This window comes from Electrophorus electricus, chromosome 2 (genome assembly GCF_041902795.1).
Source record: "Electrophorus electricus isolate QZ-2024a chromosome 2, ASM4190279v1, whole genome shotgun sequence".
Taxonomy (NCBI): Eukaryota; Metazoa; Chordata; class Actinopteri; order Gymnotiformes; family Gymnotidae; genus Electrophorus; species Electrophorus electricus.
Genome location: NC_137498.1, coordinates 7,269,783 through 7,294,433, shown reverse-complemented (window position 1 = coordinate 7,294,433; position 24,651 = coordinate 7,269,783). Strand labels below are relative to the sequence as shown.

At 39.2% G+C, this 24,651-nt stretch overlaps 3 long non-coding RNA genes across 4 annotated transcripts in view; 2 read left to right on the top strand and 1 right to left on the bottom strand.

Moving 5' to 3' along the window:
* The window catches only part of LOC145660092 (uncharacterized), a 302,422-nt gene that overhangs the window by 147,342 nt on the left and 130,429 nt on the right, over positions 1 to 24,651 (bottom strand). The window lies entirely within an intron of this gene.
* On the top strand, positions 868 to 4,608 carry LOC145660043 (uncharacterized). The gene is made up of 3 exons (XR_014126249.1): positions 868 to 937; positions 1,102 to 1,134; positions 4,382 to 4,608. It is a non-coding gene; the product is annotated as an uncharacterized LOC145660043 (long non-coding RNA).
* Positions 19,573 to 22,902, top strand: LOC145660035 (uncharacterized). Its single transcript, XR_014126247.1, has 3 exons — positions 19,573 to 19,696; positions 20,566 to 20,689; positions 22,415 to 22,902. It is a non-coding gene; the product is annotated as an uncharacterized LOC145660035 (long non-coding RNA).

Sequence of the window (24,651 nt, the reverse complement as noted above, 5' to 3'; positions counted from 1 at the left end):
GAAGGACTTATGAAGACCACTCTTAACAAACATGTTAGTAAATTTGAAATGTAGATTCTGATCAAATATTAAAAAATTGTTAAATTGGTACTTAATATCAAACAAAGCTCAAATTATTACCTAAATGGAGCAACCAATTTGCTCAGTTACACCTTATAACTATCATTGTTATAAGGATAGTGAATGTCATTAGAACAATGCTAAAAATCATATAATATTAGAGTAAATATTTATTAATTTAACAAGCAAATGTGGTGGAGTATGACAGTAGGGTGTGCTTCTACAGGTTGAGTATTAAATCACTATTAAATTGAGCAATTAAAAAACAACAGGGAGACAAAACACATCACTGCACACACAGGAGACTCAGTACTGCTACCCTAGTACTGCTAGTACTAAAGCAGTACACCATCTTATGCTAACAAACACATGTTCCTCTCCAGGAATCTCAACAACAGAATTTACATCAAGATTTGATGGCAAAACAAGTGCAAAGGCTCCAGCTGACGCTTCCACTACTGACAGTGCAAAGACTCTGACTGACGGTAACATGCATTTACTGCATATCAACATGGTCTCCTAATATCTTAAAAAGCAATTAAAATGCATGCTGTGTAAAAACACAAACACTAACACGCACACAAATACACATAACATTTGTATAACGTTTGCCTTCAGATGTCCAAAACCCTGCTGGTGATCTATTATATATCCTCATGACTACTGCTGTGGGAGCTGTCCTCCTCCTGCTGCTGGGTCTCGTGGGGGTCTTGTGCTGGAGATACAAAGGTACACACACACACACACACACGCACGCATGCATGCATGCATACAAGTTGTGGGTCACACTGTCTGGTTTTCTAATGTAGTCCAGAGACATGGACAAACGAGGCTAAGAAAGGGGCAAACAGAAGAGAAGAGAGAGCAGGAGACACAGGTGAATGCTCACATACCATCCACTGTAACATAAGAAAAACAACCTCCACATCATTACTGGCACATGTCCTTCAAGGTCAAATCTTCCATGGTGTGTGTGTGTGTGTGTGTGTGTGTGTGTGTGTGTGTGTGTGTGTGTGTGTGTGTGTGTTTGTTTGTTTACAGGATTGTATTGCTGTGCTTCGTTCACATGTTCAAGTGAGTGCCACTTTGTATCTGAGGGGGGTTCAGATGATACAATACAATTAGTACAATATAGTTAAAATAAAGGATCACATATATCACATACAGCACTTTTTTATGGTTTTAAATTTTTTTTAAAGGAAAACCATCTTTGGGAAACACAAGTTGTGAAGTTCAGGTTTTGTTGAAGCAGTAACAAATACCTGAGCAGAGGGTTTTATACAGATAGTGTGTGGCGTTCCCTAGTTGTGTGGGGTCCATGGTGAGTTTCTGATACAAAGCAGCTCCTGATACACTGATGAAAGTTTTTGATTATGGCTGTTGTGATCTCTAGTTTGAAATCATTGGAGATGGTGGTGTCTAGGAAGCTCAGACTCCACATCACTTACTGTACTGAGTTACAAAGGAAGATGAAATAATAGCAGTCCAACATGACTAATCATATCAATCACTGTTTTTGGTAGAAATTATATTACTACATGGTAAATAATTTACCAGTAGGTGTAGCAGAGTCATAGAAAACCATCAGACCCAACATTCATGATATGCATGCTCCTGAGTTTGTGTAATTGAATAATTAATTGAAATGGGTGTGTTCAAAATAATAACTGTGGAGTTCAATTAGTGAGGTCATTCCTTCTGTGAAAAAACATGTCAATCAGGTGGCCTTTATTTAAAGATGAAGCCAACACATGTACATGCATTTCTCTCTGAAAATCTGAGAAAAATGGGTCGTTCCAGACATTGTTCAGAAGAACAGCATACTTTGACTAAAACTTTGATTGGAGAGGGGAAAACATATAAAGAAGTGAAAATGATATAAAGAAAATGATAGGCTGCTCAGCTAAAATGATCCCCAATGCTTTAAAATAGAAAACAAAACCAGAGAGATGTGGAAGAAAATGGAAGACTACCATTTGAATGGATTGAAGAATAGCCAGTATGGCAAAGACTCAGCCAATGATCAGCTCCAGGGTGATCAAAGACAGTCTGAAGTTACCTGTGAGTACTGTGACAATTAGAAGACGCCTGTGTGAAGCTAATCTATCAGCAAGAAGCCCCCGCAAAGTCCCACTGTTAAAAAGAAGACATGTGCTGAAGAGGTTACAATTTGCCAAAGAACACATGGACTGGCCTAAAGAGAAATGAAGAAACGTTTTGTGGACTGATGAAAGTAAGATTGTTCTTTTTGGATCCAAGAGCCGCAGACAGTTTGTCAGATGACCCGCAAACACTGAATTCAAGCCACAGTACACTCTAAAGACAGTGAAGCATGGTGGTGCAGGCATCATGATATGGGGATGTTTCTCTTATTATGGTGTCGGGCCTATTTATCGCATACCAGGGATCATGGATCAGTTTGCATATATCAAAATACTTGAAGAGGTCATGTTGCCTTATGCTGAAGAGGAAATGCCCTTGAAATGGAGGTTTCAACAAGACAACGACCCAAAACACACCAGTAAGCGAGCAGCATCTTGGTTCCAGACCAACAAAATTAAAGTTACAGAGTGGCCAGCCCAATCCCCGGACTTTAATCCGATAGAAAACTTGAGGGGGACATAAAAAATTCTGTTTCTGAGGCAAAACCAAGAAATGGAGAGGAACTGTGGAAAGCATCCTGGGCTGGAATACCTGTTTACAGCAGCCAGAAGTTGGTCGACTCCATGCAACACAGATGTGAAGCAGTTCTCAGAAACAGTAGTTATACAACTAAATATTAGTTTAGTGATTCACAACAATGCTAAATCCTAAAGATTTTTCAGTTTATACAGTAAATATTTTAGTTTGTGAAGAAAAAATGCTAAATGATTACACATGACATCCACTTATTTATTTGAATAGAAGAAGTCAGATGTTGCAAGTCAGATGTTGCAACTCAGCCCAGATCAGGGACGGTTGCAGCATGTTACATATACATTATTTTTTCTTTTGCTTTTTTGCCTCATCTTAACTGATCCCTTGGCTGCAGGCTTCTCTCTTTTTTAAGGAAATGGGAATAAGATTGGTGTGAGAGATGGTGAAGTCCAGGTCCAATGGCCCTGACTATATATGAGACTCTTCCCAGAATACTGAAGGGAACTCCTCAAAATACTGAAGGCCTTCTCCTCACTTTTGGTGTAGCCTACTGAAAACAAAGTGAACACAATGTCTGCTTTTATATGATTTATTCACTTATTCACGTTATGCCACCCCCCGCACGCAGGTATAAGAAAATACAAATATTTTGTTTGTTGTGATGGCCCAAGTGCCGCAAGGCAAGGCGCAGGAAGCACAGACGTCTCTTGACGAAGACATGCATCTATTAAACGACCATTAACGCCAACCTGAGTACGAACAAAGACCGACAACCACTCCAGTGACAGAGGGATTTAAATACGTTCATAAATGATGCATGTACAAAGGGGCAGGTGTGCTAGACTGAACTAACAGCACTTAGGGAGTCATTTTAGGTCTGTCCCACTGGGCCGCCACATCTCTGTGACAACGGACCGAGCCAACTTAAGTAAGAATGATGACATTTTCACTTATAATGTGAGACTGTTAAGGAAGAAAGAGGACACACCAAATGACTTTTAAAAACTTATAAAACCCTACTGCCTCCCTATATTTGTTGTGTGTGTTGGGGATAGAAGTTTGTCAAAGCTTCATTTGAATACACTTCATCTCCACTGTAACTGTAGTTATCAGAACATTCAGTAGACTGTATTGAAGAGTGTGTATGGTGTGTATCAGCAGTCCTGCTGTAGCCGTGTGTAGTGTGTGGAACTCAGTAAGAATGCAGGTGTGTGTTTATCTGCTCATTGCTGCTGATGGTGAGTTGACTTTCTCTCTACATCTGTAGATCATCAAATATCTTCTCAGTAGCTACTTTATAAGAAACACTGAAAACATCTAGTAGGAGTCCAGTTAGAGACGACATGTCATATATTTCTGATAATGTATAAGAGGCACTCCATGTTATCTGAACATATAAGGTAGAATTTGAACAATTACAATTTGCTTTTTAGACTGCCATCAGTCATAAAACCAAATCTTGAAATCAATGTATTATTGTGGTGCAGTTAAATCTCATGCATATCAGCTGCAGCACTCAGGCTTCTGCCCTGTTCCTGCACTGATATACACACCAGAGCTGAGAGCTTCACCTGGTATAAATACAACACAAACAGAAACACATGGGAAGTGATCTCCAGTGAGAGTGAACAGTACAGAAACAGAGTTCATACTTAGAACTGACCACACTTTTCTATTCTTGCAGAGGCTCCATATAAACCTGTAAATCTTACTCCAGTAGACACTGACACATCAAGTCCAACAGCTTCAACTAAACCTACTACAACAATGACACCTCCAAATGGTTAGAAGTTATTAATTTCATCAACTACTACTGATGGTAAGATTAATTTGTTTAATAGTATTCTCCAATCAACACCATAAAATGATTCCCCACTAAATACTACTACTATAACAATAATAATAGTAAGTGACATCAACAATTAATTTCTTAATGCAGGTCACTTCATATAGGATATATTTTGGGGCTACAATCCTGCACTTTTAAAAAATATATTTTTTAAAAATAATAAACCATTTGAAGCGGTAATGAATGGAGCATTTAATTCTGTTTCTCCAGTTGCTCAATTTCATAATATAAGCATATATTATGCAAGAAAGTGTTTGCATAACTGTGTAGCTTTGGTACTGAAACACCCGAGTAAAGATAAGCCTTGTTTTTGTTGAACATTGTATTGTGATCAATTAGCCTAATTTTCAGTTAAAATTGTATAATTTCTTAAGAATGTATTATTGTTGTTGTTTAGGTTGCATTTTGATCCTTAATGAGTGTTCAAATGACTTTGGATTATAACGAATACAGAGTGAGTGAACTGTACCTATGTGGAATGATTACTAATTAATTAATATATAGTTTACATGTATAGGTTATATTTACTTTATTTAGATTTTTTAATCTGAGCCTGATAACAAAATGATAGCGTAAAGAGGGGGAAATGAATTTAAAATGTGATTTTTAATATGAGACTATAATGTCATTTCAGCTGCACTTCTGTCATTGTTCTAAACAACCACTGAACAGAATTTAGCGCTCGATTATGTCATAATGTGTGTCATTCTATTTCTGACCCCAGATCAGTTTATTGAGTGGATTTGCCGATGACGATCATTTTAGACAAAACATCAACAGAGACTACAAACAATTCTTCACGCGTAAGAGGTACTGAGAAACGAAAACAAAACGTAAGTAGAATTTAATTTTATCTACAAAGGCAGATACTAAATATTTGATAACGGAATCGTATTATAAACAAGTAGCCAATATGCGAATTTAAAATGAGAACACACATTTTAATGATAGAGAACTTTTGACTGAACGGAGAACTAATTAGTGGGCTGATAGTGAGCTCCCCGCCCCACTAGTCACGTGGTACGGCCCGCCGCCTGCAGTGGGAGTTCATGGTCTTGTGTGAAACCACGACTATGTAGTCACACACACCTGCAGCGGGTTATTCTCCTAATGTCTGTGTGTGTTTAAACCCCGGTTGGTGTGTGCATCCTTGTCGGTCTGTGTTCGCTAATGTTCACGTACGTGGTGCACTTTATGTTTGTAAGCTGTGTTCAACGTTGCTCATGTTCATCTTGCCTGTTTGGTGTGAGCGCCACTGTGTTCGTTATTCGTGTTCGTCTAATAGACGTCTGTCTACGTCAAGCGAGTTTGTGGGACCTGCGGCACTCGGGCCGTCACAGCTGTTTAATTTCACGGACCGCACAAATATTTTCAAATGCGGAATAAGTGAGTAGAGAGTGAACTAACAAAAGGAAACCTTGATAAATAAAAGGGGACGTAGCTGAAAATATTCGGGTAACCGAACTCCATTAGATGAAATACGTTGACTGAGACAAGGGAAAGTGACTTATGGGCTTGTTTTAGAAAAGCCTCTGTAAGACCACGAGTGTGGCCATTATGCACTGTCGCACAACAGACAACCTTTGTTTCACATTTATTAACATTTGTAGAAGAAATTGAGCTACAGGTGGTCATTTGTTCTGTTACATAATAACTGTATATACATATTTAAAGTCTACAGGCTCTGATTTTTCATTTCCATATAGAGATATGAAACTGGGGTACAAAAGTAATCCTGTGCACAAATGCATGTAAAATAAGCCTTGTTTTATAGAAAATTGTGTTGTAATCAAAGCCTAATTTTCATTTCAAATTCAATTACTTATTAGGAATAAATCTTTAATTCTTAAAAATTAAAGTTTTTTTTTAATGTCCAAAAACACATGCAAACTTTTTAAAAGAAAGTAAACAGCTTTATTATCGTTCAGTGACAATAGAGCTTTCTTCTGCCCTTTCTAGATGCCAAGGGACAACTTAATTACTAATATTATCAGCAGAAGCCAGAAGAGTTATAGATACCCTGCTCCCATTGCTTGGTTTAAGCAACATTACTGTGCCAATCTGGGAGAAAGTGTAAGTGTCTACATCTTTTTAATGCATCCACAGTTTTATTTATTTTGCCTTCACATTTCCCTGACTTGTACAGATGGCAATCCAAAATATGCTGTCCATTAGTGGAGTTTCCACTGCCCAGGTGGGGTCAATGGATGATTCATTTCCTTTACAATTCATCACTGATTATTTCTCATTTCTCACTCAAGAAACAGCAGGACTGTAAGGAGGTTCGTACCGTCCGGAGCAGAACTGCTGAACACTTTATGATCATAGAGTCAACGGAAGAGATTTGCTCTTTGGACCACAGTGCCCATGTAGAAGGTGCAGATGTACTTTCTTGCATAAATCTAGCTTTCCATTAAGAACACACAGTAGGATATGACCTTTGTTCACTTTAAATGTGTGCCTGTACTTTATTATGTAATTGCATTTGTATTGATTTTTGGGAAAAATAAACATCTGTAGATGTAAGAGAGGATCTGGGTGGAGTAGGGGAATCGATTACAGAGGCAGTCAAAGTGGAGAACACCCCAGCTGGTGAGTAGCATCAAAGCACCACATCAATAATCAGAGTTTACATACATCCACTCCATGGACACCAGTTTAAAAATTCTACTTTTATTTCAAATATAAAGGCTCAGAATGCAAGAGGTTGAAGAGAGTACGCATCTTCTTCAGACGAGCATGGCAGGCTATAAAAAGCACCTTGTCCTGTGCCAAGCGCTCCAACAAAATTAGCCCTATTCTTTAACTTTTCCCAGCTCTTTTTACCAATTTATTTTGTATTTCTTTTTTCCCTTCATTTTCCCCAACCTGTCTTTTCATTTTCTGAAATAACATCTTTTGACTTTTTGATTTATTGTTGATTAATAAACTTTAATTCATGCAAAGATATAGTCTGTTTGCATTCTGGACCATTTAATCATATTTTTTCATTCTAAGACCAGCCAGGTTATGATTCTAATTCAGCCAAATAAATCTTGAATGATTCAACTCACTTTAATAACATTTTTAGATTATCACATATATGTACAGTTTCATGTCACTCAGCATTAAGAGAGAATTTCACACTCACCTTTAGTGAGAGGAAGTACAGTAAAGGGAAAACACAAACTGAGCATCCTTGTCTCTATGGAAACACCATTGACCTCCCAGCACACACTGATAACTCTACACCCAGATCTCCACTACCACTGTGGACACACACTGACTCCAGAACTCTCACAGGATTACTTCAGTACTCCAGACCCTAATGTCCACCCAGCAGAGAGGAACTGGGAACAAATGAACTTGGCCAGAGCTCTTATGTTTCTTTTCAAGTTCACATCACCAGCTTTACAGAGACATACAAAACCACACACGGTGCCATCATGTCCTTTGACCTGTGAGGACTCTGGTTGTTTCTTCCTTTGTGATGTATCCCACAACCCGACACTGACCATGATTCTGCATCTGTGAAACCATATAGGAGACACACATGCGCATTACACAGCAAAGGGGGTGGAGTCTGATGTAGAGGAGAGAAACAAACAGACATATTATCCCAAACTCCTCTTTCTAAGTTTATAGTTTTAAAATGCAGTTTATAGAGTTAATCACCTCAAAGCTTGTGCACATACAAATTTTTGCATTACTTTTTCATGGCTTGATATATTTTATGTTTGCACTACCCTATGATGTCCTGTGTACTTAATATTTTATTCATTGTATCAAATTTGTTTTATTGGTAAATATACTTTGAACTATTATGCACTGTCACTACAGAATGCTGTCTGCTTTATGTCTCCAGAGACTATAATCATGCAAACACACCCACACCCACGTTCAAGAATTTCTAGATAGTGAGAGGACCTGCTTTTTGTTTGCTTTTTCAGTTTCCACATCACAATAATTTGTTGTGGACCATTGCTTATGCAGAAAGGTTCTTTAAGATTTTTTGTGAGTAATATGAAGTTCTGGATTTACTGAATGAGTCAAAAACAAACAACAAAAACCTGCATTACTCAAAATAAGAACCTATTTGAACTTTTATAAACTCTATTAATCAGCCGTTGAACATGGACATGGTTTGGGTAGTACATGAGCAGTCCCTTTTCTCAGTGAAATACTGACATCTCTCCTCACAGTACACAATATTACCCAAATTATCAGTAACCATACCAGTCCTACTCATACTAAACCTGTTTTGTACTAAATTAAATTCAAACTGGACCTGCCATTGAGAACCTAGTCTAGTTTTAGTCTTTGTTTAAAACATCATACTTTATCCCAATTTCACATTAGAATAGACCCAGCAGTCAGTGTTGTGCTGTTTTGATTAGTAAACTACACTTTACAGAATAAATGTAGTATTTTGTACTATTTCTAGCTAGAAACCACTGATAAGCCTGTCATGGCATAGGGCAAGAAATAGACTAGAAGGGAACTGAGCTTGTGAGTGTGTGACCACAGTTCAGCTGCAGAGGTGTCAAAGCAGCACGGTTGTCACTTCTGGTCTAAAATGGGCTTTAGATTCTGATCTGGTATCCGCTGCCCAATGGTTGGAACTGTGAGAAAAGAAACAACAGCAGACGTCAGACATCCTAAGCTCTCAGACCAGAACAGTCTCCTCCTTCTTCTGGGGCGTTCATAAGGTGTTTTGAGAGCAAAATGTTTATTGACTTTAAAAACTGCACATACTTACTTTAAGATGCCATACACATATCAAATACTTTTCTACCACAATTTAGTCCACAAACCATATTTTTCTCACACCACTAATAGATTAAGAACACTGCTGTAAAAGTGGAGCCTGCATGTTATATTTGATGTATTCACTGAGCTGAGTTATTTCATGACACAAGTATTTACATGAAAGTAGGGTCATACACTGACCATGAATGCAGATATTAGCATTAGGGTATTTATACAACTCTACACCCAGAACTCCACTACTACTGTGGACACACACTGACTCCAGATCTCAGTCCAGAACTCTCTCAGCTGTACTTCACTGAGGTCCACAGGGACTTCACTACAGTAATGTGGTGTCTTTTGAGTCCTGAGAACACCTGAGGTCTGTTTTTTCATTGTGTAGTTTCACAGAGCCCACAGGGCCCCTGGTGCCGCTGTGAACCAGACATGCTTGTTGTGGTTTCAGTGTGGGGGTGTCTGTGGGGGAAGAAAGAGGAGGCTTGAGAAACCACCAGAAGGCTGAAAAAGCCTCCTTGTTGACAACTTGCCGTTAAAGCAGCCATGTAACACAGCCAGTTTACTGGTGGACAAATACTGCATACGCTACTTATAGTATAGTCATGACACTTTATAAACATAAAATACATAAATACAGCAAACATCATACAGCATAAATACATAAAATCAGCAATAGAGCGGGTTGTTTTTTGGTAATGAATGGTGTTTCAAAATATGTATGTTTATGTCTCCTCCACCACAAATCCTTTTTTCTTGTAATAAAGTGTAAATATTTGTATTATTCTATTTATTATGTATTTGACAGCTATTTGACAAGCCAGTTATACAGAGCCTGTGTGATCAGTTATAATTAGACTCTGCCTTTGCTATCAGCCATTACACTTAATACTAAAAACTGCTGGTTAAAACCACAAGGACTAAAAGCACGACTAACAGCTCGCTCAGACCATGTGTGTTTCTTTTTAAAAACAGCCCAGGTAGCACAGAGGTTTAAATCCAGTCATTGTGGCCCCCAGCAACATCATTATTTATCATGTTCCTGTGCCTCATACACCTTCACTTGGGCCCAATCACATTTCACCCCTTGACCCTACCACTTAGCCCTGGCCCTCCATATGCGGTGTTCATAAGTAAGGGTTGGGTGTCCGATAGAGGGCTAGGGTGCACTGTTAGTGCTAAATGGCCCTCCAAACTGAAGGTTTTCATAGTCCCACTCCAAACTGAGTGTTTCTCAGAATCCCTTGTGAATCATTGAAAAAATGGAAACAGAAGCAAGGGTGAAGATTTTAACCACTAGCCTTTGTAACTCAGTCCGAAGGAGCAAGATGACACTTGAAAACAAGGGGTAGGAGGAAAAATAAGAGGGGATTGGGCCTTGGTAAAAATCTAAGCACTAAATCTAAGAATAAAATGGTTTGAAACATATTACTTTTAATATGCATGGTTTTACCTAATCCTAGAGATATATAATAAAGTTATCTGTTACAGGACAAGGGGATTTTCAGATCCAGTACAGACATTAAGTCATATAAAATCAAATATATTTGGAAAAAGAACTAAAATTCTTACTCTCTAATGCACAAACATTAAAAAAATTAGATCCCCTCTAAAATCCTCAATGTCAGACCTAGCTACCATACATTGTACATTCTTTAAATGGAGAACAGCATTTTGAAGTCTGATTTCTGACTCTGTTACTGCTCAAATGGTCAAACCAGAACTGTATACATATTTTTATAATTATGGCCCCTCCACTTACTGGCTTAGAAGCAGTGTTACTGTGATTCTTATTACTTTATCTGACACCAAACCAGAGGTGATAAATCTGATTTTGAACCCTGACAGACTCAAAGGGGCCTGGATGTTGCACCAACTGCTGTGATCAGATCATCATAGTGAATCAACATACAAGACAACACACCGGGAATGCACACCTCGGGACAAGAACAGGACCTCTAGAAAGTTGGACTAGACATTAATTGCTTATTTTTTCACTTATTAAATTCATTTTTCTTTTTAAATTGTTATTATAGTGGTGACCATTGTTGGCCAGAGGAGGATGGGCCCCCTTTTGAGTTTTGGTTCCTCTCAAAGTTTCTTCCTCTTACTTCTTCCTCTTGGGAGATTTTTCTAGCAACTGTTGCCCTTGGCAATCCAGTAAAACTGCAATCTAACGTGTTGCCACTAGGTGGACCCATGCTACAATTTTACGTAAATCATATGGCAACACCGGGATTATAAAATGACAAATTTCTTATTAAGACTGATATAATTTATTTTTAAAAAGTCCAATTTTCCTTCTATAAGATTGATGTATTTTTTTATTGACTTACATAATTCATACCTTTAACCTGTGCATTATTGTACAGACCTAGAAAAGGCTTTTGATATGTAGAAGCTGAAAGCAACAGTACATTTGTGGTGTGAGTAGAGTTCTCATCTCTAGTGGTGGAGTGACATTCTTACAGAGTGAGGACCAGTTTTTTGGCCAACAAACAAGTTACTCCTGCAAACAAATTCCATATCAAATTTGAAACTGAACCACACTACTCAAACTGAACATGTGCAATTAAAAATACACCCTGACTTATGTTTCATGCACTGCATTATGTATAAAAATAATGTTTTCAAATTAAATACTCCTTTAAACATCTGGTCAAACTTTTTTAAAGTCTCAGGTAGCCAGTTCTGTGGCTGCTGTAATTCCACCTGCTGTTGTAACAGACACAGTTGTACTGCGCCTTTAAGAGGGAGGTTTATGGTTATGTAGATTGAGAGAGCCATCACCTTTCTGCTCGCCTTCTCAACACTCCTTTTTCTTTGGTAACGCTGTACGGTGCTTTTTACTGTTTTCTTTACGTATAAATACAGTGATGGTAGCCGTGTGATCTGGCTTGAAGTGGTCCAGGAGAGAATAAAAGTCTTTCAGATTGTCCACAGCAGTGTGTGTGTCACTCCATGTTAACTCCACGCATCGCGGTTACCCCGTAGCACCTGTTCCTCACTCCAGGTAAGAAGCGTTACACTGTTTTCATTAATAAGCCTTTGAAGTACTTTGGGTGTCGTAGTGAAATGAAATGACCAAACAGCAGTGAGGGAGGTTATGTTGGGTCTCACCCCCTGAGCTTCTACATCGTGTCTCTATAACAAAGGACGGAGCCACTTAACTAAGAATGAGACCGTCCTCACTGACAATGTGAGAATATCTGATAGATCACTGACTGATAAGGAAGAAAGAGGACGTACCACATGACATCTTACAAAACCTACCGCATCTCTATATTTGGTGTGTGTTGTGTTGAGCTTAGTTTGTCAGAGTTTCATCTGAATACACTTCCTCTCCACTAGAAGTGTTATTGTGAAGTCATTCAGTAGACCGTATTGAAGAGTGTGTACGGTGTGTATCAGCAGTCCTGCTGTAGCTGTGTGTAGTGTGTAGTGTGTGTGTAACTCAGTAAGAATGCAGGTGTGTGTTTATCTGCTCCTTGTGCTCCACGCTGCTGATGGTGAGTGTTACCTTCTCTCTACAGGTGTTGTCATCCTCATACATTCATTTGCACAAAGGTATTTATATCTGGGAGCAGCAGAGAGCAGCAACTCACCACTTATCCCAGATTCTGTCTATCGACCAAGAAATGTTTGAAGTCCAAATTTTGCCTCTTTATTTTAGAACAAAAGCTGTTAAATGCTAACAAACACTGGAGGTCAACAGAAACTCAAATATAGTCTTCGTAAATAGATACCCACAAACTTCTCTCAAGCCGGTCAAACCGCATCCAAGTGTTAATAAATGTCTCCCAGACTAGTCGGTGTGTCGTATAACTCACTGTGAACTAGACAAGTGAAGAAACACGTCACCGGGAAGCGACCTGGATGAGGTTTGAGGACATGTAGCTCGATATCTGACTTATTTACAAATCCTATTAGCTATCGTTGCTGTTGGCTTCCAGTGTTTGTTAGCAATATTAGCAGCGTTTTGTTCTAAAGGAGCGAAATATGGACTCCAAACATGTCTTGTCCACCCGAGTTAAGGGAGAATAAAGTAAATTTGATTCTTCGCCGACTTGTTCCGTTAAGTGGCACTGAAATCGGCGCTGTGGTTCGGTCCAGTAGAGAGGAACCGCTGCTAATTACTTGCTAATTGCTGATTAGTTACTTCAGACCAGCATAAGGTAGGAATTGTAGGGACTTTAGTAAGACTGATAGAATTAAGAAACAGGAAGAGTACTTGAGTAATGTGACTCTTACAAGGATCATTTTGCTCTATAAATCTGCACATTTATAAAAAACGTTTTTTATTATGGTGTGGTATGTGAAATGTGCTCACTTGTTTATTTCTGTTATTTATTCCTCACTTGTTCATTCTGTGTATGATGCAGTTCTTGTCTACTACCCACTTCTGTATCCAGCTGCCTGTGACAGAGGTCACACCTCATTGTGGTTGATTGTATATGTGGTACAGTCCTGTACATGTGGTGTATGATGTATGTGTTTGGTGCTTGTGTGTGTTTTACTAAGTGGGGCGTGGGGGTGGGTTTCAGGGAGAGGCTACAGTGAGTTCTGATCTCATGAATTCTGACAAGCTCATCATATCCAAGACGATACTACTCTGTGTTACCATGGAGACCTGAGGAGGGGCAGAGCTCACTACCTACAGGATAAAGAGTTGGACTAGTGATGAATAAATACATTTGGCAAGACAACTGAGGTATCCATGTCCAGCTCTACGGTGGGTGTGAAGACCCATTGTGCAGAAAATGCATAAATTAAAAAAAACAAATTCATTAGAATGGAAACACGTGTGCTACTGTTCTGAAATGCAGTGCAACTTCAGAAATGCTGCAAACTCAGTCACAATACAATGGAAGTGTTTTCTGAAGTTGCCTCGCATTTCCAAAATATAGCACACATGGCATTTTGAATAAAGTGTTTTCTGAATTTGTATAGTGTTCAGGAATTTGCATCAAGTTTGTAAACTGTAGCACACGTTTCCCTTCTGTGTTCTTGAAAAGAAACAGTAAATCAAACATAATGTGGAATACAAATGTCGCAACAAGACTGAAGGGGAAGTAGGTGAGACGCTGATTCAGAGATGGAACTGCACCTTAACAACCACAGCACCACAAAAGGTACCAAATACAAACAGAGCAGACTGACTCTGCTTATTGGTTTTGCCAAAGTCATATCTGGGCCCCTACCATGAAAAACTGAATGTCACTCACTTTATTGAAATAAAATTTTTTTAAGTAATATGTAAATATTGTTACATTTTCAAAACACATTGTTTACTCTCCAATTCCTTACAGTCTATATATAGAATATAATCTGTAAAAATAGCCTGTTTTGAAATCACTGTTTCTCTGATGTCATGAGAACCAGCTCATTTACTTATCTCTGCCTCTTTGGCCTACAGCAGTTTAACCCCCAACACCTACATTGCAGTTCTCAGACATATTTCAGCTCTTAGTGCTTTTTAAATGAAGCACAATACAGGGCAGCCAATCAGAACAGAGCTCATTTATCTTACATCTTAAAGGAACAGCTACAGAAACTGCCTGTTTAATTCCAAGGGATAAAGAGAGGATGGAAAATAGTTGTGTAAAATTGAATTATGACTCTTTTTCAAAGATAACGCCACAAAAACATTGTAAGAAGACACCTAAGAAAACTCTAAAATAAAGGAAAAATGTAGGATATGCGACCTGTAAAGACCTTTTGGTGTATTTGGTGAGGTGGGAAGGTGAGTGGCTACAGCTACAGCTGAGGAAGCACCAGGGGCTTCTGTCTGGGTCCCACTGGGCAGCCATATGCAGAGCAGCTGTGTACAGCACAGGTTCTGAACTTGGCTGAAGAGTGCAGTTTCAGCACCTTGGACAGCAGTCAGGCTGCCTTGGAGATGAAAGATGTTTGGTCTGTGGTATTGGTCTACTCTGCACATATTTTATTAAAGTCTGTCCTTATATGGTCCTTTTAATGAAATCTACATCTCCAAGTACAATCCCCATCTCTAAGTAAAACTATCATCTCTTGGAATCACTGAAATAAAAAATGGGAAAAAAAAATAGCAAAGCATTAGCCATTAGATTAGAACATATTATTCCATCACTGATCAAACTGGTTTCATCAAAGGAGACACTCAACCATTAACAGGGTAGACTACTTAACCTAATACTGTGACGGTGGCAGTTCAGAGGGAGCGAGAGGCAAGGTTGCGCCAAAGTGCTCTTTATTTTCCATTGTCAATATGTGACGATACCACTACTAACGACAAACACTACTCTGTTCCAATAGTCCTTGTAGCGATGTACACGTTGGGAGTGAGCAGTCCGACGGGCCACTAATGTGCTGCACTCTCTCTTGACCTGTGAGTTTAAATAGAGAGAACGAACAAGGAACAGGTGGAGGTGATTAGTAGGCAGGAGACTGGGAATGAGGCAGGTGTTTAGTGTGATCCCTAGCAGGAGTGGGTGTGTCCCTCCCTCTGGCTGCCCGGCCAACCGTGACAAATACGTTACACCTCACTCCACATATTAGAAACTCCTATGCAGAGAAGGCCTTCAATAAAAAAACTGGAAGTTTTTCTCCTCACATTTTATCTGTAACACCACACCTAAGGCCACAGTCAGTATTAATGTAATAACATCACAAAATGTGCATAGAGGTACTAGGCAAGGAAACCCACTCTCTCTATTGCTGTTCTCAGTTCTTATATTTATACATTTTTTATTACTATTTTTGCTTTTTTTTGGGGGGGGGGTTGTCTTTTTAGTTATGATTTGTTGTTGTTGTTGTGACAGCACAGTGCACACTAGCCTACAGCCTCAATTAGTTACTTTACAGATATTCACCATTTAGCATTTATACATTTTTTATTACTATTTTTGTTTTTTGGGGTTTTTGTCTTTAAGTTTTTATTTTATTTTATTTGTCTTGTTACAGTGCAGTGCACACTAGCCTACAGCCTCAATTAGTTACTTTACAGATATTCACCATTTAGCAAACAGTTGTTAAACAGCTTTTGACAGCTTTAACAACAAAAAGAACAAAGTAACAAAGAGAAAAGGAGAGAAAATGTTTCTACTTCCTGTGATAACTGGGTTGTGATGACGTTGTACTGTTTACATCCAAAGTGATCTTTTCTTTGGTGACTCCTTTAGTGGTTCTGTATCAGTGGGTGAATTTCACAGCTTCACTTAAGTAGTTTTTTCTTGATAGTATGAAAACTACAACATGATCATAGACTGCTGCATTCCACCTGTACTTTATGAATAATATGAATGTTATCGGACAATCCTCATGTTTACCTGATTAAATGATCAATGTTTATTTTGATCAGCATGTATTCTAGAGCTCTTCCTGTCTGATCTCTCTAATATTTGCTAAGCTACACATTCAGTTTGGCCCTCTGATCACTTTAAGTGCAGGAGTGAAATGATGTGACCAAACAGTGCTGAGGGGGATCACTGTGTAGCACTACTTCTTACTGCAGGACCACTTTACTGAGGATGGGGACTGAACACTGGGAAGCTCAGGAGGAAGTTATGACACTAGAAAGACACTGTTTCACTGTTAGATTTAGTCTGTATGTGAGAGAGAAAGAAGTGGAGGAATAATTTATTTTGCACTTGAACACACGTCCCCTCTACTGTGGATATTAGTGGGTGGTGAATTTAAGTGAAGTTCTACTGAGAGAGTTGTAGAGTTCCAGGTCATAGTTGTGTGGTGATTCCCACAGACAGACTGTAGTCTGGGGTGCAGTTTTCAGTGTTCAGTACACTGTAGTTTTGTAGAGTGTATAAGATGTGTAGCAGCGTTACTGCTGTAGCTGTGTGTAGTGTGTTGTGGAATGCAGGTGTGTTTTTATCTGCAGATGTGTGTTTACTTCCTTTTTGGTAATGATGTGCAGACGAAGTCCTGTGAAGAGTTTGAGGTTCTTCCTTATTGTACTGCTAAAGGATTCGAAGCATTGGAGCATTGAAAGCTGGTGACAAAACAGCGACACCTGGTGGTTCTCATAAATTATAGCAGCCATAGATTCAAAAGTGCGCAGCACTATAAACAATACAACACTGCACCGCCTTCATATTTAATAAAAAAAAAAGAAGAAATATTTTTTGGATTATCAGTAATGCTGCTTAAACATTAGTTCTGCAATAATTTGCTTAAAATCATTTTTCCCGTTTTATGTGAAAACTTAGTACAGTAAAATGTTGCAAACTATTCAGGGAGACAGGTTAACATTGTGAAACATTTATTCTCCCTTTTGGATTCTATATTTTCCACATTTCCAATTTTTAGTAAAAATATATAGTTTCCAAGTTATAGGATAGTGCCAAACTTATGAAACAGTCTCACTCTCATCCTGTGCTTCGGTGAAGTTTTTAGTTTCCACCACCATTAGTCACGTGTTATTAGTAACTTTAGTGGTAATATTAGTGGTAATAATAACTTTGATACAATTTTCGGGACACTGTGATACGAGCTTCGATGTCTTAGTATCAAACGTTACATCACACTTTTTTTTTCTGAAGTTCTTGTGAAGCTTGTTTGTCTCTTTTTTGGTGTTCCATTTAGTCAGTTTGCATCATTTTGTTACTTCTGACGTCATTGTCTACCAGTTTTGGAAATAAAGAATTTTCGTTTACACATGTGCGTCAAGTCCAGTCTGCCTCCGCGTTACATTATTGTTCTTAAAACTGCACAGTGTGCAGATCATTAATGTTGGTGCACCAGTTGGACCAAAATCACTAATGTGTTCTTATTTTAGCTTTTTGATTTGAAACATCTAAAATAAGAAGCAAGGCTTTGCTATGACAAGTTGCAAATGGGCATAAACAAACAGTCATAAAAGTTGATTTAGTCAATGTTGATGTCAATTTGATATTACAAGTGATATATTTGGAGTTTCTGTTATTGTAATTATTTACCCCTGTGCCACTTACCTACAGCCAACAGCAGAGGTGCAGGCAAAGGTCTAATGCACATAAAACTTATAAAATGTTTCTGAATCCAAATAATGCCTGTAATTACAATTTATATTCTGAAGAGAGTACTCTACTGCATAGCCTAACATGTTATGAGAATATGCATAACCACCTTTCTAAAATTCCTCAATCTTAATACATCCTGCTTTGTCAGAGGTTCAGCCAGCCTAACATAGGATTTGATCTACTAAACGTGCAGTGCAGAGATTGGATACTTTATAGGAAACTAGTGTCAGCACTCTACAAAAATACAGCTGGTTCTTCACTGCAGTCAGTACTTAAATATCTGCATTTAATACTGTCATGCTCGCTGCCCCAGACTACGCCTCCCATCAGTCGCAGTCCACCAGTGCAGTGGATGTTCCCCTCTTAATAATTTGAGTTCTTAATGTCATCTGCGAACATCTGGACTCCATCAATCTGATTACAAATACTATATGAAGAGCTGAGCTTCATATGAGTTCAATGTAGCAAAGGGTTAATTAACATAATACAAGACAATTAGTTATACATTAGAATAGAATAGATATTATAATGAAACTAAATAAATGATATGTTACAGAAATACAACAGTACTTTCTAAATGTTACCAGAGAGAGAGAGAGAGAGAGAGAGAGAGAGAGAGAGAGAGAGAGAGAGAGAGAGAGAGAGAATGAGCACGCACAAGCCCAAGAAGAGATTTGTATTATATATTATCTGAACATGTAAGGTAGAATTTAAGATTTGGTTATTAGGCTGCTTTCAGTCATAAACCAAACCTTGAACTCAATGTATCATTGTGGTGCAGTTAAATCTAATTACATATAACCCATGTATATCTGATTCAGTGCTCAGACTAGAGCATAATAATCAGAGTAAAGTAAGTAATCAGTACATGGTTGTATAGTAAATGTTACTCTGAACAATCACTCTAGTAGTTGTAGGAAGTAACATTTCAGTGCAACTTACAAGTGTGTAAAAGATAATTACACTTTCTACCTACAGTAATATGTTTAAAGCAAATCACTGTGTGCTTGAGACAGTTAAGCCATGTTAAAAAGAAAACCAAAGATGAAATTCAATTTTTGGTACATGCACAGGAGGGGATTGATAGTGAAGGTCTTCTACTGGTGTGTTTCTGCAGGCTGTACACTGGAACATCACAAGATCACAGAGATCACTGCATATGCAGGAGACTCAGTACTGCTGCCCTGTTCCTGTATTGACCCACACACCAGACCTGAGAGTTTCACCTGGGAGAAATTCCAAGACTCCAGTAGCACTGTGAGAGTGAACAGTACAGAAACAGGATTCAGCTGGGTACTGTTCACTCTCCAGGAAATCTCTCTCTACTCATATTACACCTGACTGTGGAGGATGAGGGAGATTACAGGTGTCAAACTAAAGGGAATACACACAAAGACGTCAAACTTTGTTTCAGGTAATATATTATTCAGAAACACACAAATTAAAATTTCACAAGTAGATTTCACCTGGTACATGTCCACCATGAACTTTACAAATAAATGTAATATAAATACATGCACCACACACTTTATAAGAAACAACATCACATATTACTAACAGGACACTAAACAGGACATTTACAAATAGAGAAACACCATTACATATTTATGTATCTAACATGTGGACCACATTATCCTCAGATATTAGTCACCAGACACCCTCTGTCACCAGTCTAGAAGAGTCAAACACAACTGACATACATTTCACCTGCCCTCACTGAACACGTTCAGTACCTCTAATAAGTGAATGTGTAGGTATAATTACAGACTATGTTCACCTGGTATCTTACACAGTTTGTGTGTCATCCTGCACCCAGGACATCACTGGTCAGTTTCTGACCACAGATGGCCTAGTATATGTGGATACTGAACCATTCTCCACACAACAGTCCCACTACAGTGCTGGAGGCTTGGTAGTGGGTGTTGTGCTGATGTGAGTGGTTCACGTACAGCAGTGTTGCTGGATTCAGTACTACTGGTCGGTTGAGAGTGTTCTGCCAGTGAAAGATATCCAGCCAGCAGTCGTTTACTGGTCAGACACTGATCATGACTGGAGTTGGAGGATGGCTTACACTAACTGTGTATTACAGCAGATGGGCTAGAACCAATGACTCTACAAGATTTTTCTAATCCATTTATATTTTAATGCATGTGACAGAGGGCATAAACATTTCACAAATGGATTTGTTTTGTCTTCATATGATGGTTCACAGATGAATGTCACTGGTTGTACAGGTTATTTCATAACAGTAGTGTAACATGTCAGTGTTTCTGCTTTCTCTAGTCTATGAGGATGTTGTGAATCCTCCCACAGTGCTGAGTGGATTTGTGGGAGGGTCTGTCCTGCTGACAGTACAGGTGTAGCATCAGCATTCATCATCTTATAGCGGTCCAACTTCAAGTAACAGGTAAACCAACCTCTTGTGTATTTAATGTATGAAATGTGGCTGACTGCATATAGTGACTGGTCTGTACCAATAACTACTGTACTACATAAAACAAAAAATCTATCCAGCGGCAGGATCTGCAGTTCTACTTCTGTCTGTTTCTAGTTACATCTTCTGTTTGTATTTGTATTTCATGCCTCTAGTTAATGACTCTTGTCTGCTGCCCTGTTATATATACAGTATATAGATAGATAGAGGGAGGGAGGGAGGGATCGAGAGATGGAGAGAGAGAAGGAAGGAGGGTCGAAGAGAGGGAGAAATAGAAAGAAAAAGAAAAGAAAAAAAGACAAAGAATGGGGGTAAAAACGTTTGACTTTATGAAACAAAATAGATTTAATTGTCTACCAGCAGGGGGAGCGTTGCGCTTCCTTTTCACAATAAAACAAGGCGGTGAACGTCAACGCGTCTCCTTGAGTTGTAATAAGTATGCGTGTGTGAGAGAGAGAGAGAGAGAGAGAGAGAGAGAGAGAGAGAGAGAGAAAAAAAAGAAAAAATAAGAGCAGAGAAAAGAGTCTCCTCTCACAGCTGGTGATGACACTGAGTTCATTAACACACACTAACACTAACACATTAGGACCAGTCTGAAGTACAAACAATCAGACCAAAACAAATTATTACACTTCACAAACTAAACTACATCACCCACTGGAACACAAACACAAGCACAAAGCAAAATGCAACGTTATCTGGCCCTAAAACGTCAGTACACTGTAGCAGACGACCTGTACACAGTGACTGACATTAAACACAGAACCACGTTGACTCAGAGAACACAGCCTGGCCGTCCAGACCAGCCGATATAAATGTCATGGCTGCCCAGAGAACAGAGACTCTGTCAGCAATGTAAATATGACACTGTAGAGACAGAGCTGCACTTCCTCATTGAATGTGAAAAATTCATCCAAATATGGCAAATTTACTTTACAAAATTTGAGATGATCCACCCCAACTTTAAGTGTCTGTCTAACACTGACAAACTGCCCATCCTACTGGGCGAAAAGAAGGAAAGCAGCGCTTTAGCTGGGTGATACATATCTGCCTGCCATAAGATGAGGGACAGTGATTAACCCACCCAAACACACACACACACACACACACACACACACACACACACACACACACACACACACACACACACACACAGACTATATTACCCAGTATATAAAAGTTACTTATTTATTATTATTAACTATTTATTACTTCCCTTTCTTTTCACTTCTTCCCTTTTACTTTTTCCAATTATTATTATTTCAGACCAATTACAGTTTCTCTTCAAGTTCTTTATCATAACAGAATTCTTAATTTCCATAACTGCAAAGGTTGTAATGTTGTGTAATGTTCATGTTGTAATACTACTTTGGCAATACTATAGTTGTATATGGTCATGTCAGTAAAGCTTACTGAACTGAAATGCACTGAGAGAGAGAGAGAGAGAGAGACCCGACCCAGGAGCCCCTAATTCATTCACTCACAGAAAACGACAGAAGGACACACTGCACCTACAGAGCCCTGCAGCTTCAGACGTAGCCAACGTATCACCACCACTGACACACAGACAACTGAACACGTCTGCTTGGCCAAACTGTACATACATCAGTTCTGTAGTACAAAATCTAAACTTGTTAAATACATAACAGCCCTGAACCCTCATTACTTATAACTGATCACACTTTTCTATTCTTGCAGAGGCTCCATATAAACCTGTAAATCCTCCTCCAGTGGACGCTGACACAACAAGTCCAACAGCTTCAACTAAACCTACTACTACAATGACGTCTCCAACAGGTTAGAAGACATTTAGTCCATGTGATGGAAAATGATACGGAACTATGTATTATGTGATTCATATAAAATCACACTGATCCTTTTGTTCTTAAATTAATAATGTTGTTTGCACATTTGTATCCGCCTGTTGCTGATTAAGTTGAACATGTATCAGGAACTGTTAACATCAAGGTCAACTCGACATACAACCCACACTGTTTGGAGTCAGTTTGGGTTGCTTTGTGGGAAAAACCAAGCCGAGAGCTGATTGGCTTATAGCCACAGCAACAAAGGGAAGAAGAGCTGCTTAAGAAAAGATGATTGGTTAAAGACAGCACAGGAGTAGTATAACTAGCCACGCTTTTGTATACTCGGGGCTCCCTATCTGAGGCGAGCCAAACATTTATTTTATTCTTTTTCTAATTAAATTACTCTCTTAATCACGTCTGACTTGCTGTTTGTTCAAAATTCCACAACAGTCCATCATCTAGCAATGGAGGTAACATGCATCGGTTTAACGAGTGTGGGGTAGGATGCAAGTGTGAGTTATCTTTGATGTGGTTTTTAATGAAAATGAAAGCACACGTGAACATACGGTGTGAACGTTGCATACACAGAGTAATACATGCGATTAATGCAAAATAATTGACATTACTGGTTGGAAAGATTCAGGCTTTATATGGGAAATAATGAGGGTGAGACTAGACCCTATGGGCAGCTAAGTGAAAGGGGAGACACAGGACCCCTGTGTGATGGTGGTGAAGGGGTGTTACAGTAGCCCCCACCCCAACGTGCAGCTCCTGACGTGCGTACCAGCTGACGAGCGAACACGAGGCCAGTGTAACATGGCAGGGTCTGGGCTGGGGACAGAAACCTTGACAGGGACATCTGGAAAAAGAGAAAAAAAGTCTGTTGGGTGAGGGGTGGAAACAGGACCCTGTGCTGCAACCAGAAACCTGACAGCAGGCTGGACAGGAAACTGACACCAGGACTCAGGGACAGGAGAGGACAGGATTCCAGGCTGGACAGTGGGATGGACTGGAGGTTGTCTGAGAGGAGGTGCAGGAACCTCTACAGGATCAGAATGGGAGATGGGCTGGACAGGGGCGGGACAACAGGAACTGGAACCACAACTGTAATTGGGACAGTTACACAGACAGTAATGGGGACAGACAAAGACAGACACTGGCATTGGTAGGGTAACAATGAAAGGTCATGACAGTCCCAGTACAACAGAGACGTGACAGGAGGTGGCCAAGCCACACACATAAAAACACATGCACCTGCATCCATGCACATTCATACAAACAAAAACATACACACACACACACAGCTGCTTCAGGATGGCCAGACCCACATTTGAAGGACCTGGAGAAAAACATCATTTTACACACACCCTAAATGTACATAGTGATACCTCCCACCCCCATGGTTTTGTGGGCTTTAGGTTCTCCTGTGATCCAGGTATAAACTTCATATTTTAATCAGTCAGTCACTGACTCTGGCAGCATGGATGTGGGTGATGTTGATGACATCAAGCAGGTCAGTAGAACAGACCCTCCCACATGACCCTTTTGGTTCCCCCAGTTAATGTGCAGTCTGTGAAAAACACCCGATGGAAACAGTTCAAAATTGCCAGGATGAGGGCCTCTGCCATCCTTTTTGAGTATTAAACAGGCCTTGACCTCCATAATAACCCACAGTAACATGCGCACTCTTTAGAAATATAGTCTACTGAATGTTCTACACTTACAGTGGAGAGGAAGTGTATTCAAATGAAATTTTGACAAACTTCTAACCCCAACAGACACACCAAATATTTTTACTACCCTGTTTGGTCAGTTCATTTCACTATCAGTTCAAAGGGATATTTTCTTCTTATTAATGAAAATAGCAGGTGGAATTAAAGCAGCTAAAGAATTGGCTACCTGAGACTTTTAAAAAGTGTTGAACAGATGTTAAGGAGCATTTTAATTTCAGAGCATTCTTATTACCCTCAAAGCAGTTTGTTAAGCATCTGGATGGTCAACCCTCAGTGAGGAGTCCGGTTTCATCTTTGTGAACCTCAGGTGCCTGGAGAGAAGTCCTGAGCTGCACACAGGACACTGGAATCATTTGTCAGAGGATATTTGAAGAGTACCGACAATGGTGTGCAGCTT